A 15,069-nucleotide genomic window follows, 5' to 3' on the forward strand; every position below is an offset into this window, starting at 1 on the left:
GTCTGTGAACCCAAGTAGTGTAGCCTGCATGCCAGTAAAATCTACTCAGAAATCTGTAAAAAGAAGCTTCGTAATTTATTTGAAATTGACAAAAGTTGATCATCAGCATGAAGTCTTTGAAGGAAGGGATCTCTGCAGCATTGTCGATATGAATTTCTCAGTGCTAGCTAACTTACTTGATGACTGGAGCACGTAGGCACAAGCAGGAGCATCTCGCCGTTTCCCAGTTAACTAGCTAACTAGTTAACTAGCTAACTAGTGTCTCTCTGCACCTTGCTGTGCTCTGGTGAATTAGATTCTTTCATTCCACCTTTCTTATCATAAAGCTTGAATTATTATTATTATTATTATTATTATTATTTTAATGCAGAGATGATCCATTCACTTGCTATGGAGAACAGAGTTTTACAAAAAGAGTACCGACCAGCCTAGCAGTCAGTGTGAGGAAGTAGCCTTTCATATACTCTGCCCATCCCAACTTCCTCCAGCTAATTAACTTCAACTCAACAAATATTTTGAATGCCTACTTTGTACAGACATTATCTTATATAAACCAGGTAGAAAGATTATTTGAAGCAGGCTCCATGGCCGAGTAAAGTAGACATGTACATGAGCTACTCTGCGTGTTTGTCAGTGCTGGGATGGTAGAGGGGAAAGGAGTAAGGTAATGGGACCCTCCCATTTCTAGTCTGTATGAAAATCATTTTCAAACCCAACACAGCAATACGGTGGTTTGGTAACATATTTTAGAGAAAATGCTGGGAACTTTATTTTTTTTTTTAATTTACATTTAAAAATTGAGGTCTGATGATTTAAAGTGACATGTAGTTTTTACCCTTGATTTTTATGAACCATAGTTATTGATTAAGGAATTAGTGTACTCATGGTGGTTATCACCTGGGCAGAACCTTCCTAATGAGTAGAAAGTCAGCTGTTAGCGTCAAAGTCATCCAGGGTTCAGCCTGATCACCACCAGGCTCGGAAGAGGTCAGAGCAAAGAGTGGGCTGATGTAAATGGAGACTTCCCCAGGAAAGAAAGCAGAGATTCCCCTTCATATCCGGAGAGATGGAAAGTCCCAAGCTCTGTGAGCCCAGGAGGAAGTGTGAGGGGGCAGTGAATGGGAGCGTGGAGGAGGGCGGGACAACTCCAGCACAGACCTTGGCATCTTGGGCTTCACCTGTCTTTTAAGCCTCACAGAGAAGCTGTGCGGTCAGCTTTCGGCTCTGTTTAAGGGTGACACTATGAAGTGACTCTCAAAGTGGGGCTGGACAGTTGCTCTGGCAGAAGCACAGTGGTGTTGCCCCAAGCTGTGTGGGTGCCTCCCTTTTATGTACCGTGAGTCCCAGCTGCTTAGGAGTCTGAAGATGGAAAATTACGTGAGCTCAGGAGTTGGGGCCAGGCAGAGAAGCAAGCAAGGCTCCCATCACAGCACGATGAAAAGACTATAGCATAAAAAAACAAAACAAAACAAAAAAAGACACTGCTTCATCTCCTGTAGTAACTTAGTGCACCGAGTTCATGTGATGACTTTAGTGTGGTGACGTAGCACAGTGACATCAGTACAGTGACTTAGTGCTGTGACTTAGATGTTTCACAAATTTTCTTCCATGTGAGACTAGAAAAAAACGCTAAGACTGACCAATGCTGAAAACAAGTAAATAAGTAAGAAGAATATTTTAACTTAAATTAAAACTTAGACTTAAAGCAAAGAAGCTGATCTGAGGACTGCACAGCCTGTCTGGGTGGAAGAGATGGAAGTGTGTGGGAGAAGGATGCGTTCTCCTTCTCTCAGTGCTATGTATGGGGATAACTGGAGCTGAGGGCTTAGTACACTCTCCAGTGGTTGTAGAGCGAAGAATAGAAGGCAAAGTTTCCAGAGGAAGAGATACATGAGTTTGAGGGCATCACATCTTACTGCTTGATAGACTATTTCATTTTGTTTTTAATCCATGTTTTGAAGGTCTGGGGACATAGAGATTCAAGAATGAAGTCCCAGGATCAGTCTCCAGCTTGCATGTGAAAACTGGACTTGTAATCCTAACTCTGGGACAGAGCCCTAGAAGGACACTGTCTAGCCAGCCAGCCTAGCTTAATAGGGAAGTCACAGGTCCCAGTGAGAGACCGTGCCTCAAAAACGTAAAGTAGATGACTCCTGAGTGACTTCTGGGCTCCACAGGCACATTCATAAACATATATCCATACACACGAGCAGACATGCACTCATACACATGCATGCATAGACACACACAGTACAAGAATTTAATTTCCACTATAAACAAGAGAGCTTTCTCTGCTCACAGTGATAAGTATGTAGCTTTGACGAACAAAGCTCTTTATTTGTTGCACGAAAATGCTCAGAGAAAGAGGAAGGTGAAAGTCCCAGAGAAGAAAGAAGCGACAGAGAAATAGTTTGGGTAAAGTGAAGAAACCCCACCAGAAGTGTTGGAAGCTGGAATCCAGTAGGCAGTGGGTGGGGCCACTGGTGGGCTGTTTGCTCCACTGGTTACTACCTGCTCATTGGTCTTTGGTCCAGCAGTTCTGAGTCTGCTGAGTTCCTGCCCACAACTTAAGTCAGTTATCTGTTGGCCCAGTCAACAAACACTGTAGGTTTTCATTTTTGTGCATGGAAGCTTTTTGAACATTCTTGACTTTGACTTTAACTTCAACTCCTACCAAAGCTGAGAAGGTCATAACTCACTCCTTGATAGGCTGACTTCCAGTCAGCTCACTGGCCTCACTAGAGCTGAGCAAGTAGTACTTGACATTGAGATAACATCTGGTGTAAAAGTGTTTAAATCAAGTGATTGGAACGAAAACCTAGCAAGGAGTCATCCTGGCAATTAGGTCGGAAGTGAACTGTCAAGGGAGTTGATGAAGCCGATTGGGGCTATAAAAGCTAGGCTTGCTACTTCTGATAATAGCAGTCAGTGGTGGTCTGAATGAGCTGTCCCCCAGTCTCAGCCATTTGAATACTGGCTCCCCTTGTGGCAGCGGAATGGGTGTGGCCTTGTTCTGTGAGCTCTGAGATTTTAAAGACTTTGTACTTCCAGTGGCTCTCTCTGCTTTGTGCTTGTGGTTCAACATGTGAGTCCTCAGCTTTTGTTACTGCTGCCATGCCTGCCACGCGCTCAAGTACAACCATCAGCTCAAGTACACCGTTCTGTAAGGTGCCAGGGTCCCAGTGTTTTATCACAGCAGTGGAAAATCATGACAACATACCACTGTCCACTGAGACCAGACTGTTGGTATTTTCCTAAGTACTTTGTGTAGCAGCTAACTTCAGCGTTAGGAGGCAGTCTCTGCTGTCAGTTACCTTTCGTTGTAGCTGTGGGCGTGGAGCAACAAGAGCTAAGGGTGACAAAGTATGAACTGGGACAGCTTGGCTCAAAAGTCCACACCCCACTCTAGTCACTTTATATCAAGACTGTCCATGGATCACAGTGAGTGGGGATTAAAACAGAACTCAGGCCTTGCAGTCAGGCAATCCTAGCACTTCACAGGTTGAGACAGAAGGGTTACAAGTTCAAGACCAGCCTAGAGAAGGTAACAGCAAGACCTGCCTTCATAAATACATAAAAATAAACACAATAAGAAACAAGCATGTTGATAATGTGTGTACTTCAAGCACTCAAGAAACTGAAGCAAGAGGTTTGCTAAGAATTGAAGGCCACTTTGAGCCTTATAACAGAAGACTTCATCTAAAAAAAAACCAAAAAAACCAAACAAAACAAACCCTCAGAATAAATACAATAGAGATTTTCATTTTTAATATGGCTTTGTTTCACATTTAAAGTAAACTGGGCAGTCAAAGCTCTGGTCAACAATAAGATAGGCAGTTTTTATTTATGACTTTACTACTTGATACTATATCTTCAAATTGTGGCCTTGGATTTTGAGTTGAGAATTGAATACTGCTTGCTAGAATGTTACTTACTAGAGCTCCAGGGAATCTTCTGTCCCATCTTGTACCCAACCCTGGCATTACAGATGTCCACAACACTTCACTTGGGCTCACATGGATGCTGGGGACCCAAATTCAGGTCTTAGTCTTTCAGAGTGTACCCTAACCTGCAGACACATCTCCTCATCTGCCATTTCTAAGATGCACTTCCAAAGCCTTCCAACCTCTGTCCATCACCCGAACCACAGTGTTTTCAAGGTTTATAAATCACTCTTTGCAGCCACCACACTCTTGCTGCCAATTTTCTTAGGAGACATCCTTACAGACACATCTGGAGATAACGATTCTCTAATTATCTAGGTTTCCTCCAGTCTGTTCCACCCACAGTTACCCATCCCAGTGAGCCCCGCCTGCATTTCTACTTCATAAATACAGGCTCTTCTGCTTGCTGGGCAAGGAGACTTAGGGCAAGCTATTGTAACCTGTCTAGGCTTCACTGATGAAAAATGTTTTCCTTTCTGGAATCTTACAGAGCAGGAAGAATAGATATTTAAGTTCAACTTCCTAAAGTACTTGGCCATCTAGAAAGTATGCAGTCTGTATTTGTACAAATCAGTAAGAGTGGTGTTGTTACTGAGTACATGCCAGATTAGTCACAGAGATGTCAAAAAACAGTTGAACTTGGAGTTGCCCATAGCTCACTGGAGACGGAGGCACACTGCTTCTGCTACTCCAGCTGGTGCTCAGCTGATCTGTAGGCTTCATCCAGGTACTAATCACTGGCCAAGAAAGCAAGCCAGCCATAACACATGCAACTCAGCCTCCACTGATCTAGATACGGTAACTCTGTTTGACTTAAGATGGTGACCTTCCCACTAATTGGAAAGCATCCGAGCCATCACCCATTGTTGTCAATCATAGTATGTACATGGAAATTTGTGTAAGGTGTCAAGTTATAAAGAAACTGTTCTTTAAAATTAATGTGGTTTATACTATATATCTGCATTTCTGGTTCCAAGACTGCTCATCTCCAGCACTTGTAGGGGTCACTTCTTGGATCAGGTGTCCAACACACTCCGGCCTTCAGGAATCAGCTGTATTGTCCCAGTATCTATCTTAGCTTCTATAAGTGTGCTGTTTTTTCATTTGTTGCACTCCGGGCAAGGGATAGCTCAGTGTAGCCTCACCTAGAGTCACCTTACTAGGAACCTTCCCTCTGCTCCCTGTCCTGTTTGAGGCTTCCAGCTCACTTGACTGGACAGGAGCCATTTAGAATGTTGATTCTGCCTTGCTCCTGTCCCAACCTAGTTCTCCATGCTTCATAGGAGCCAGAGTAGACAGATGCCAAAGGAACTTCCTTCTAGTGTTGTGTGCAGAGAAGCCTGGACTCCACACCTCCAGGTCCTGAATGGAAGAGTCAGAAAGATTTGTTCAAAACCTAAATATGAAAATTTAATACATGAAAACCTATTTTCCTTTTTGACTTGGTTAACTTTAATGAGGTATGGCAGTATCAGCTGTGTGGCAGTATCCAGACTTAGCTTTGACAGACTTGCACATGAGTCATTCGCAGGACAAACAATACTCTTAGACTTCTGAGCCTTCGGCGTCTATCTGGCCTGTGTTCCCATAGCTTTCAGGTCAAGTTTGTGTCCTCATTTCCAGCCACTGCTCCTCGTGCCTGAGTTCTGGATTTCCATTCTTTCATCATCTAAAATCCAACTCGGCTCTCAGATTCTTTGGTGGATCAGAAACAAAAACCTAAAGCCAGCATTTGTGAACATGGACCTAAGCAGAAAGCCTCCTGTAGTGTGGCTGGCTGGGCAGTCCTCCGTCTCTCTGGATTTCATGTATTTTGAGTTTGCAGATGCTGAGCCAGCAACAAGATCCCAGCTAACAGTTGCCTGAACCAAAGGGCTTGACTTTTCTGTTTTGAATTCTTGAAAGACATAAGTAGATGGTGTAGTTTACTCAAGTGAAGAGAACAGGGTTAGAGCGAGAGCCGTTAGTCCTTTTGGCCTTTCACTCCTAGTTAGAAATGGACATGAATATGGGACAGACCAGCTGAACAAATGCCACATGGGTCCTTGTGCAGGCACTGTGCTGTGCAACTCCTCACAGCACTGGTAAGTGACTGGCGCTTACACTTGACCACCTTCAGCTGCCTGAGTGTGACTCATGTTGAAGTAGATAATTTGCCTGCATCAATTTAAACCACAGTCTGCCATAGAGTATTCTAGAAACATGAGCTTGTGACCATGTGATTACTTTCTTGAAGTAGACTGGCCAAAAGATGTTAAAAATTACAAGTTATATTGGGGATGTTTTTTTGTTTTTTGTTTTTTGCAGTTCGTTCGGTGTGTAATATATGAGGCCATAATCTCACTATCTTGTTACTAAAGCTCCGCCTCTCTAATAATTTGTCCATCCCCTCATTTATAACTTGAAGAGTGCATTGCACACATTTGGCCTTGTGGCCTTTTCCCTCCCCTCTCAGATCAAACTTGCATTTTTTTTTAATCTGTTCACTTACTTATTTATTTACTTTACATCCCAGTTGCTCCCCCTGTTCCTCCCTCACTCAGTCCTTCACCTCATACCCCTCTCCCTCTCTCCTCTGAGAAGGTGGACATTCCTTACCCACCATTTGCCTCTTCATCCTGGCACATCAATTCTGTATAGGGCTAGGCAACCCAGTTAGGGGATGGAATTCCATAGACAGGCAACAGCTTTGGGCATAGCCCCTGCTCCAGTTGTTGGAGGGCTCACATGAAAATCAAGCTGTATATATGCTCCATATGTGCCAGGGACTTGGGCCCAGCCCGTGCATTCTTTTAGGGGCTCTTAGAAAGGTCTCCAAGGGTCCAGGTTAGTTGACTCTGTTGGTCTTCCTGTGGAGATCCTATCCCCTTAGGGGCTGCAATCCTTCCTCCTATTTTTCCATAAGTTTCCCCAAGCTCCATCCACTGTTTGGCTGTGGGTGTCTTCATCTATCTGAGTCAACAGCTGCTGGAGCCTCTCAGAGGACAATATGCTAGACTCCTGTCTGTAAGCACAACAGTATCATTAATAGTGTCAGGAATTGGTGCTTATCCGTGTAATGGGTCTCAAGTTGGGCCAGTTATTGATTGGCCTTTCCCTCAGTCTCTGCTTCATCCTTGTCCCTGCATTTCTTGTAGATGGGACAAGTTTTGGGTGTAAAGTTTTGTGCTTGGTGGGGGTCCTGCCTGGCTACAAGAGATGGCCTTTTCAGGTTCCATCGGCTAAGGTCACCGCATAGACTTCAGGGAGCTTCCACTGTCCCAGGTCTCTGGCACATCCTAGAAATGCCCCCCACCCTTCACCCCTGCCAGCTGCAGATTTCCATTCATTCTCCTGGGCCTGCCTCCTGTCTCCCCACCCCTGATCCTGACACACACCCCCACCCATTTCCCTCCTCATTCCCTCTCTCTCCTCTTCCCTCCCTCCATCTGCCTCCTAGGACGATTTGCCCTTCTAACTTGTATTCTTTACCTATGGTCACTGACAGTACAGCTTATCCAGATTGGCCTGCATCATAGGACTGAGTAGCTGCCTGAGGCTCGCTTCAGTAGAGCAGCCACAGGAGTGTGCTATTTTCAATTGTTTTCTTTGCTAAATGTATGCTGGCTTAAAAATGTGCAACCGTCTATATGAAAGGATCCGTGAGATTCTTAGAAACCATATTTTAAGTATCAAGACCAGCTGTAACCTTTTCCCCTTGATTTAATTCGAGATTCCACAGAACCCCATTGGCCTTGTTGGGAAGTAGCAAGTTGGCTCCCTTACCAAAACAGCTTGAAAAACACAGTGGGAACCATGCATGTATCTAGACAGGTGACTGAGGAGTGTGTGAGGATGCCGTGTGCCACCTGATGTGCATAGAAAGAAAATGGTGGCCTCTGAAGCGTTAGTGGACATGTGATTGTTGAGTATAAAAACAATTTTTACCCAAGCACATGAAAATCTTCCCAGTTGCCTCAGATCCTTGGATAAAATGTATACCTAGAATTTTGGTCTGAAAAGCTGTCTTAATAGTTTGTTAGGTTCTAAGATGTGTGCTGAATCAATTGTAGCCCTCTTACCTCTTTTACAACCAACTATATATACTATATATGAAAGAAAAGTTTAAATCTACCAAGCTCTGCAGCATAATTCTCCCTAGAAAAGAAGGCTATGGCACTCTCTTTTTTTCCTAAATCCTATCCTTTATATAATTTATATATTAGACTGCACAAGGGCATAGTGAATGCATAAGGGCAGGATCACCACATTCTGTATTATATGTATGTGCACGTGCTATACACACATCCACACGCGCACACATACACACACACACAGAGTACAATTTTGGCAGGAAGAAAATGAAACATTTTAATTTTTATTATTTAAATGTTTTGTGACAGTTGGATATTATTTTAAGGAAGGTTGTGAGTATCCATAGATAATAGAATTTCACTATACAAATACTTACTGTGAGCTACAGTATGTGGTGTATATTTCAAGCTAATAACCAGGGCTTACAGTGGATCAGTGTGTCATATCCCAGTGGTGTCTGATGAGATGGAAGGTTATCTTATGTGTCAGCCAGATAACCCTGTGGACACTTTTCAGCAGGTAAGATAATGGGACTGAATTCTGAAATGAGGGTTGAAATATATTGGAATGTTATGACATATGAGAACTATATCTTTAAAAATGTAGTTATTCTTTGACATTATTATGCATATTTGACAGTGTATGCATTTGAACAAAGAATAAAGAAATAAGTCCCTGGGTGTTCTGGCACACGACTTTAGTCCCAGCACTCGGGAGGCAGAGGCAGGTGGATTTCTGAGTTCGAAGCCGACCTGGTCTACAAAGTGCATTCCAGGACATCCAGGGCTACACAGAGAAACCCTGACTCGAAAAACCAAAAACCAAAAAAGAAAAAGAAAGAAAAAAGAAATAAGTCAAACATAGTTTATATTTAAATTGCTATATTAAAAAAATAGTTCCTGTTATGTCTGAGAGGACTATAGGGAGCTGATGAGCTCTGTTAAAGCTCAGGCATGTGTGTGTGTGTGTGTCTGTGTGTGACAGTCTGTATGTGTGTCTGTGTGTGTGTGTGGGGGGGTGTCTGTGTCTGTGGAGAGGGAGGTAGTGGCAGGGAGACGGACAGATATAAAAGCTGTCAAATCCTGCAGCATGTTTTCTTTTCCATCTAAGATTCTGAAGTGACATTTCCTGCTCCTAGTCGTCATTGTCGTAGTAGTAGTACTACTACTAGTAGTAGCAGCAGCAGCAGCAACAATGCAGCTTAACCCTTTCAATGCTAGAGAGATGGCTCGGCAGTTAAGAACAGCAGCTGCTCTTCCAGACGGCCTGAGTCCAGTTCCCAGCACCCACATGGCAGCTCACAGCTGACTGTAACTCCAGTCCTAGGGGATCGGATGCCCTCTTCTGACTTCCTGGCCCTAGGCACACATGTGGTGCATACACATGCATGCAGGTAAAACACTTATACAGATAAAAATAAATAGTTAAAAATAATATAGCCCCTTCTTAATTGCTGTTTTTTAAACAAAAATACTTCAGCCCAAACATAAGCATGCTAATAATGTTTTTAAATTTTCCTCTGTATTAATGTGTTTCTAGCACTGTATATTTAAAGATTTGTTGTTATTTTTATTTTATATGTGTATGAGTATTTGCCCACATGATTGTATGTATCTCAGAGGCCCGAGAAAGTATCAGATTCCCTGGTACTGGTATTACAGGCAGCCCTAAGCCGTGTGAATGGTGGGAATCGAACCCAGGTCCTTCGGCAAGAACAGCAAATGTTCTTAGCTGCTGAGCCACCATCTCTCCAGCCCTCTAGCCAGCATTTTTCATAAACATTACACATATGGCAAGCCATTTTTTTTTAGATGAAGAATGGTGTTGAATTTTAGTTCTGTCTTATTTTTTTTTAAATGCGTTTTCAAGTTAATTTTGTCAGGCTTCACTATGCACAGTATTTTGAGGAGAGGTTTGTTTCTTCTGTATGTGTATGTTTTAAAGAATGAGCCATAGAAAACATTTATTTTTAAAAGTACATGTGAATTGCTTTGATTTGGATTGAATAAGAAAGTGCATATTTATGGCATATAAATTGCAGTTTGGGAAGAATGTGTAAATTCTCAGTATAATTTAAGCACGAGGATTTCATGAAAATCTTCAAGTGCCGTGTCGTCCTGTGGGCGTGTCTTGGATGCATCTGCATGTGCTCTTGAGCACAGCATCATTACAGAGTGCACATCAATGTGTGTGGTCTCCTTGAAAACCAGAATGTGGCAAGATATGCAGGAGGGATTTTGGAAGCCCCTGGTCAGCCAGTAGAGGCCACTCATAGCTTGCTGTAACTAGATAGAAAATGAGCCTCTGTCTATATAGCCCTGTTGAGCATCATTTTGAGCTGTGGAAAGGTTAAATTGTAACTCAGAAAAAGATTACTATAAACTAGTATGAAAGCAGTTACCACTGTGCATCTTAGTTATGCACTCATGCAGCCTTTCTGTTGCAGCTCTGAGTGTACTCACAGAGGTGCGTAATTGCTATTAGAACATAGAGACATTGTTAGTAATCACCAAAACCATGAATCGATGATTAATATTCTAATGGGCTAGTCATTTTAAATTCCCAGTTCGTACAGACTTTTAACTGGGAGAAACTGTGTACAATAGGGATTTGAAATCATTACATCATATACTTTAATCATATGTTGATGTATTTTATTTGTATATATACATATATATGTATATATGTAGTGTGTGTATATAGTGTGTATACATATGTGCATATACATTACACATATATATGTGTATATATATACACACATACACACACACACACACACACACACATATATACACACACACACACACACATAGAGAGAGAGAGAGAGAGAGAGAGAGAGAGAGAGATGGATTTTTTTTTGTCTTGAGATGCTCTTTTCAGTCCGGTGCCCCTCACTCTGGTCTCATGAATCCCATGCACACGTATGTGGGTTTTGCAAGTTTTCCACAGAGCCGTTTTTCCTTTTTTTCACATGTTGCTTTAAAAGTAAGTGTACCTGTGTTCTGTACCTTTTGTGATTGTAACCAGTCTGTATGATTGTGAGTGTGGGTGGCCAGTGAAGTATTTTACTCACCCTTGCCTGTCTTGGGGCAGAGCTTTGAGAGTAGCAGTGTTGGGTGCTCCTGGAAAGTGTCTGAAGATGTAAATGTAAAATATTAGCTCTTCAGGCATTTTAAAACAAATGAAGATAACTCCAGAGGCTGGCGGCCAGAACCAGTTTCCTTCTGTCTTTTTGCCCCTATCCCCCAACACCCAGCTCTTGTTTCCCATGCCTAGAATTTAAAGACTTGCCTTTTGAGGGGGTTATTTTCCTTGATATCCGTCACAGGGATTTGAGTGACACACTCGTTCAGGCGTGCTTGGCTGTAAGGCTTGCTTCTCTCCTCCGTGTTGTCAAATTAATCATTATCCTGAGAAAAGGAAACATTTCTATCTGGACAAACTGGCAGGCAGCTCAGGCCTTGACTCCCTCCAGCCTGGAGGCTACAGGGCTTTGACTAGCCAGGCCTCGGCAAGTTGAGAAGCCTTCTTTTGAATGGCAGCATGCCATGGTTAGTGTTTGTCAGTTCAGGCACTGAGGCAGAATAGTATGCAGAAGGCCCGTGGCTGGGGTGGAAAGTGAGCACAAGGCTGGTGGGAAGGGTTGCTGGAGGCACAGAGCAGAGCTGCTGCCTCCTCAGACTGCTGCTAAGCTGCAGCTGCATTCATGTGCAGGCTTCAGCGCCATGGCCCCTCCACACTGGGCAGCTTTGTCCCCGTCTCACAAGTGTGTCTCAGCTCAGTTTCTGGTTCGGAGAAGGATATGTCAACTGAAACCTGCAGGAGGTTTTGCGTTGGGAAGATGAAAAACAGGTGCTGTGTTAGTCTCTGAAAACTACCAGTCATCACATTAAATTTCATGATGGAGAAGAACAAGAAATGAGGCGCAGGGTGTTCCTGGCTGCACGTGTTCTTTAAACTGAGGGGCTAGGAGTTCCCAATAGAGCCACTTGCTTGCCCTCCATTCTACCAACAGTTGTTCTTCTGCAGTGTCTCACTACCACAGTGTTTGCTGAGGGCAACTACTTGGCTACAATCAACAGCAGCAGAAGCTGAGATCACAACAGAGAATCTGTACCACACACAGACCCTCTCTCTCTTTCTAGCTGTGCAGTCTTGTTTTTACATTACAAATAATGTAAGCAACAATACTTTACTGAGAACTACATTCACTGCCAATGTAATAATCTTTAGCAGCTGAACCCTAAAGACTTAGGGCATGACATATGATATCTGAGATCACCATTACTAATACCAAATAACTACATAAATGTTGATCTCTGAGTTCTACAACTCCTCAAGAACTCCGTGTCATGCAAATACTGTTTCTATTAGAAATTCAAAGTACCTCTTCTGCTAATTGTATGAGCTAAAAGCTTTGGTACTAACAACCTTGACTACCTTGCTGAACGTGATGGTACATACCTCATGTTCTAGGGAAGCAAAAGCAGGCAGATCTCAGAGTTCAAAGCCAGCCTGTCTAGAGAGGAGTTGTACTCCAGCCAGGGCTACATAGTAAGACCCTATCTCACACAAAACCAAAAATCTCCTAGACTATCTGAATATTTGATCTGCCCATTTAAAGAAATGTGACTTACAATGGTTTGTGATTTCTTTCTAAAGCTTCTCTGGAGTTAACCACATTATAATCTGATATTGGAAAGTTTTGGTTTTATGGTTTTTTGTTGTTTTGGGGAGGGCTGCACACTGACTGATACCTCCAGCATTTCTTGTGTTCTTTGAGGTTAGTTGTTTTATTGTGTGTGTGTGTGTGTGTGTGTGTGTGTGTGTGTGTGTGTGTGTGTGTGTAGCAGATATGTGCAGAGGCCAGAAGAGGACATCAGACCTCTGGAGATGGTTGTGAGCCACAGCTTAGTTGCTGGGGAACAGAGCCTAGGTCCCCCACAAGGACAACATGTGCTTTTAACAACTCTGCCACCTCTCTAGCCTGATTCCATTTTATTTTTATAAATTTTATAGATACTGAATTAATCATAGAACTGTTAGGAATTTTTATAATTTTTAACTGTTTTTGAACGGTTAATTAAGGTTAGCATAATAGGCATGGTATATCATGCTAATAATCAGTCATATTAAACATTTTGAAAGTTTAAATGGCCTCAGACTTTAGGATAGCCCTGCTTTCCATGCAGGAAGGCTGCACTGTTGATGCCATGCTCAGGTTTTGGGTAAGGCTGCTCCTTGTATGGCATTGCCCTCTGAGGTGTAACTCTTACAGTGTCACGGCAGCGATACTTTAGCTCATTTTTGAAGTGTTAAAAGGTGTCCACTTTGTCTGCCTTTAAAAGCAAACTATAAGTAACTTAAAGGTACTGCAGGGCAGTCGCTTGTGTTTCTCCAAGGCCACGCACGACCAAGGAAATACACATGTGAAGTTAGTTAAATGTCTACATTTGATTCTTTAAATCTATGAATTATATGCTGCAATTGAAGGGAGCTTGCAGTTTTTTAGACATGTGTCCAATTTCTGAGAAATACCCAGTAATATTATTTTTGACTGGATTGAAAGCTTACATTTATATTGTGGTATAAACTTGTTATAAGTTCTGTTTTATTATATTTCCCTGTATTGTTTTCATCAGGCAATTTATCACATGGGTATATGTGAAATTTCTTCATCTATTAAATTTCAGATTATGTATTTCAAGCCAGAGCAAGACTTAAACATTTTCCCGTAAGTGTAGCTTCGGGTAAACAAGCAATTTCAGCCTGCAAAATCGCTCCTGCTTCTGTCAACACGCTGCTTATTCTGTCTCTGAGATAAAAAGTTCACTTTTCTGATATTTGTACCAAGATAAAGTCAGTAAACAAGATTAATACAGTGTGGAAAAGGTTGTCAGCAGCCCTGGCAAAGGGAATAAGTTGTCCGTACATAGACCATACTGTAAACTGAATAAAAGTGTCAGGTCCGCCATGAGCTAATGTGATCACGGACGTCTAACAAACCATGACACAGGCCCGGGCGGCTTCCCACAGCCCCAGTGTAGAAAATGGATTACTGTGTTCCAGGGATACCTGCTGGAATAGCATGAGACTCTACTCCAAAATGGCTGTGGGATGTGGTCCTGGAGCACAGCCAAGCACTCGTGTGTGCTCCTGCCCTGCACGGATTGCTGTCATCTCCTGCACACTGTCCTGCTTGTATAGCAATGCCAGAGTGGATGCGCGTGACTCAAGGGAGAGAAGAGCGAAGTGTCGCTAGAATGTTCCTTTGTTAGGCCGTGCTGGATTTACTCTGGTGTGCTCAAAATGGCTCTTGTGTAATTAAACAGGAATAACTTTTGTCATGAAGGAGTGTGACTCAAGAGTCTTTGCTAGACATTCATAGCTTGTCATCGGGAGTGGCAGATTCACCCATTCATGGCTGCCTTTTGCTCCATTTGAGAACCTTGGATACAACAGGAATTCTGTGGAGTTCTTAACAACCCTAAACAGTTGTCACCATAGAAAAAACACCTGGTGTTTTCTTCATAGAACTTCTAATTTATATAGACATTGAGGAGAAAATATTGTTCTTTTGCTGAAATTATATTTCACTCAATGTAAATACCAAGATAATTCCTTTGTAGAAAATATGTAAAAAGAGCCCGTCACTGCTCTTTTGACAGAAGTTCTTGTATACACTTGGATTTGCACATTTTAATGTGAGTGTCCACCACAGAGCTGGTTGCCAGAAGTGCCCTCTGCTCAGGAGTGGTCTGGTTGACCTCTCACACTAGTGTGACAGTGTCTGGATGGTGAAGTCACTGCTCTGTCCTTAAGCCCAATGTGTACACTTGTCATGATGCTCTAACAGCACCTTAACCTACTGTGGTAACTCTGTTAGACCAAAAGGATCTAACTCCCTGGGGGTTGGCACCTGGCTCAGGTTGGAAGCAGTCTGGACCTCTGCAGCCCTCCGAGGACCAGGTCTTTGTCTCCTTGCAGTTTTCCCTTGGGTGTGAAATTAATGTTCTTTCCTCCATTTAGAAAGATGTCTTCAAACAGATGC

At 42.7% G+C, this 15,069-nt stretch overlaps 1 protein-coding gene across 11 annotated transcripts in view; it reads left to right on the top strand.

Moving 5' to 3' along the window:
* Gpatch2 (G patch domain containing 2) overlaps positions 1-15,069 on the top strand; it is a 157,040-nt gene that overhangs the window by 74,599 nt on the left and 67,372 nt on the right. The window lies entirely within an intron of this gene.

Source organism: Mus musculus, chromosome 1, assembly GCF_000001635.26.
Source record: "Mus musculus strain C57BL/6J chromosome 1, GRCm38.p6 C57BL/6J".
In the NCBI taxonomy this organism is placed as follows: Eukaryota; Metazoa; Chordata; class Mammalia; order Rodentia; family Muridae; genus Mus; species Mus musculus.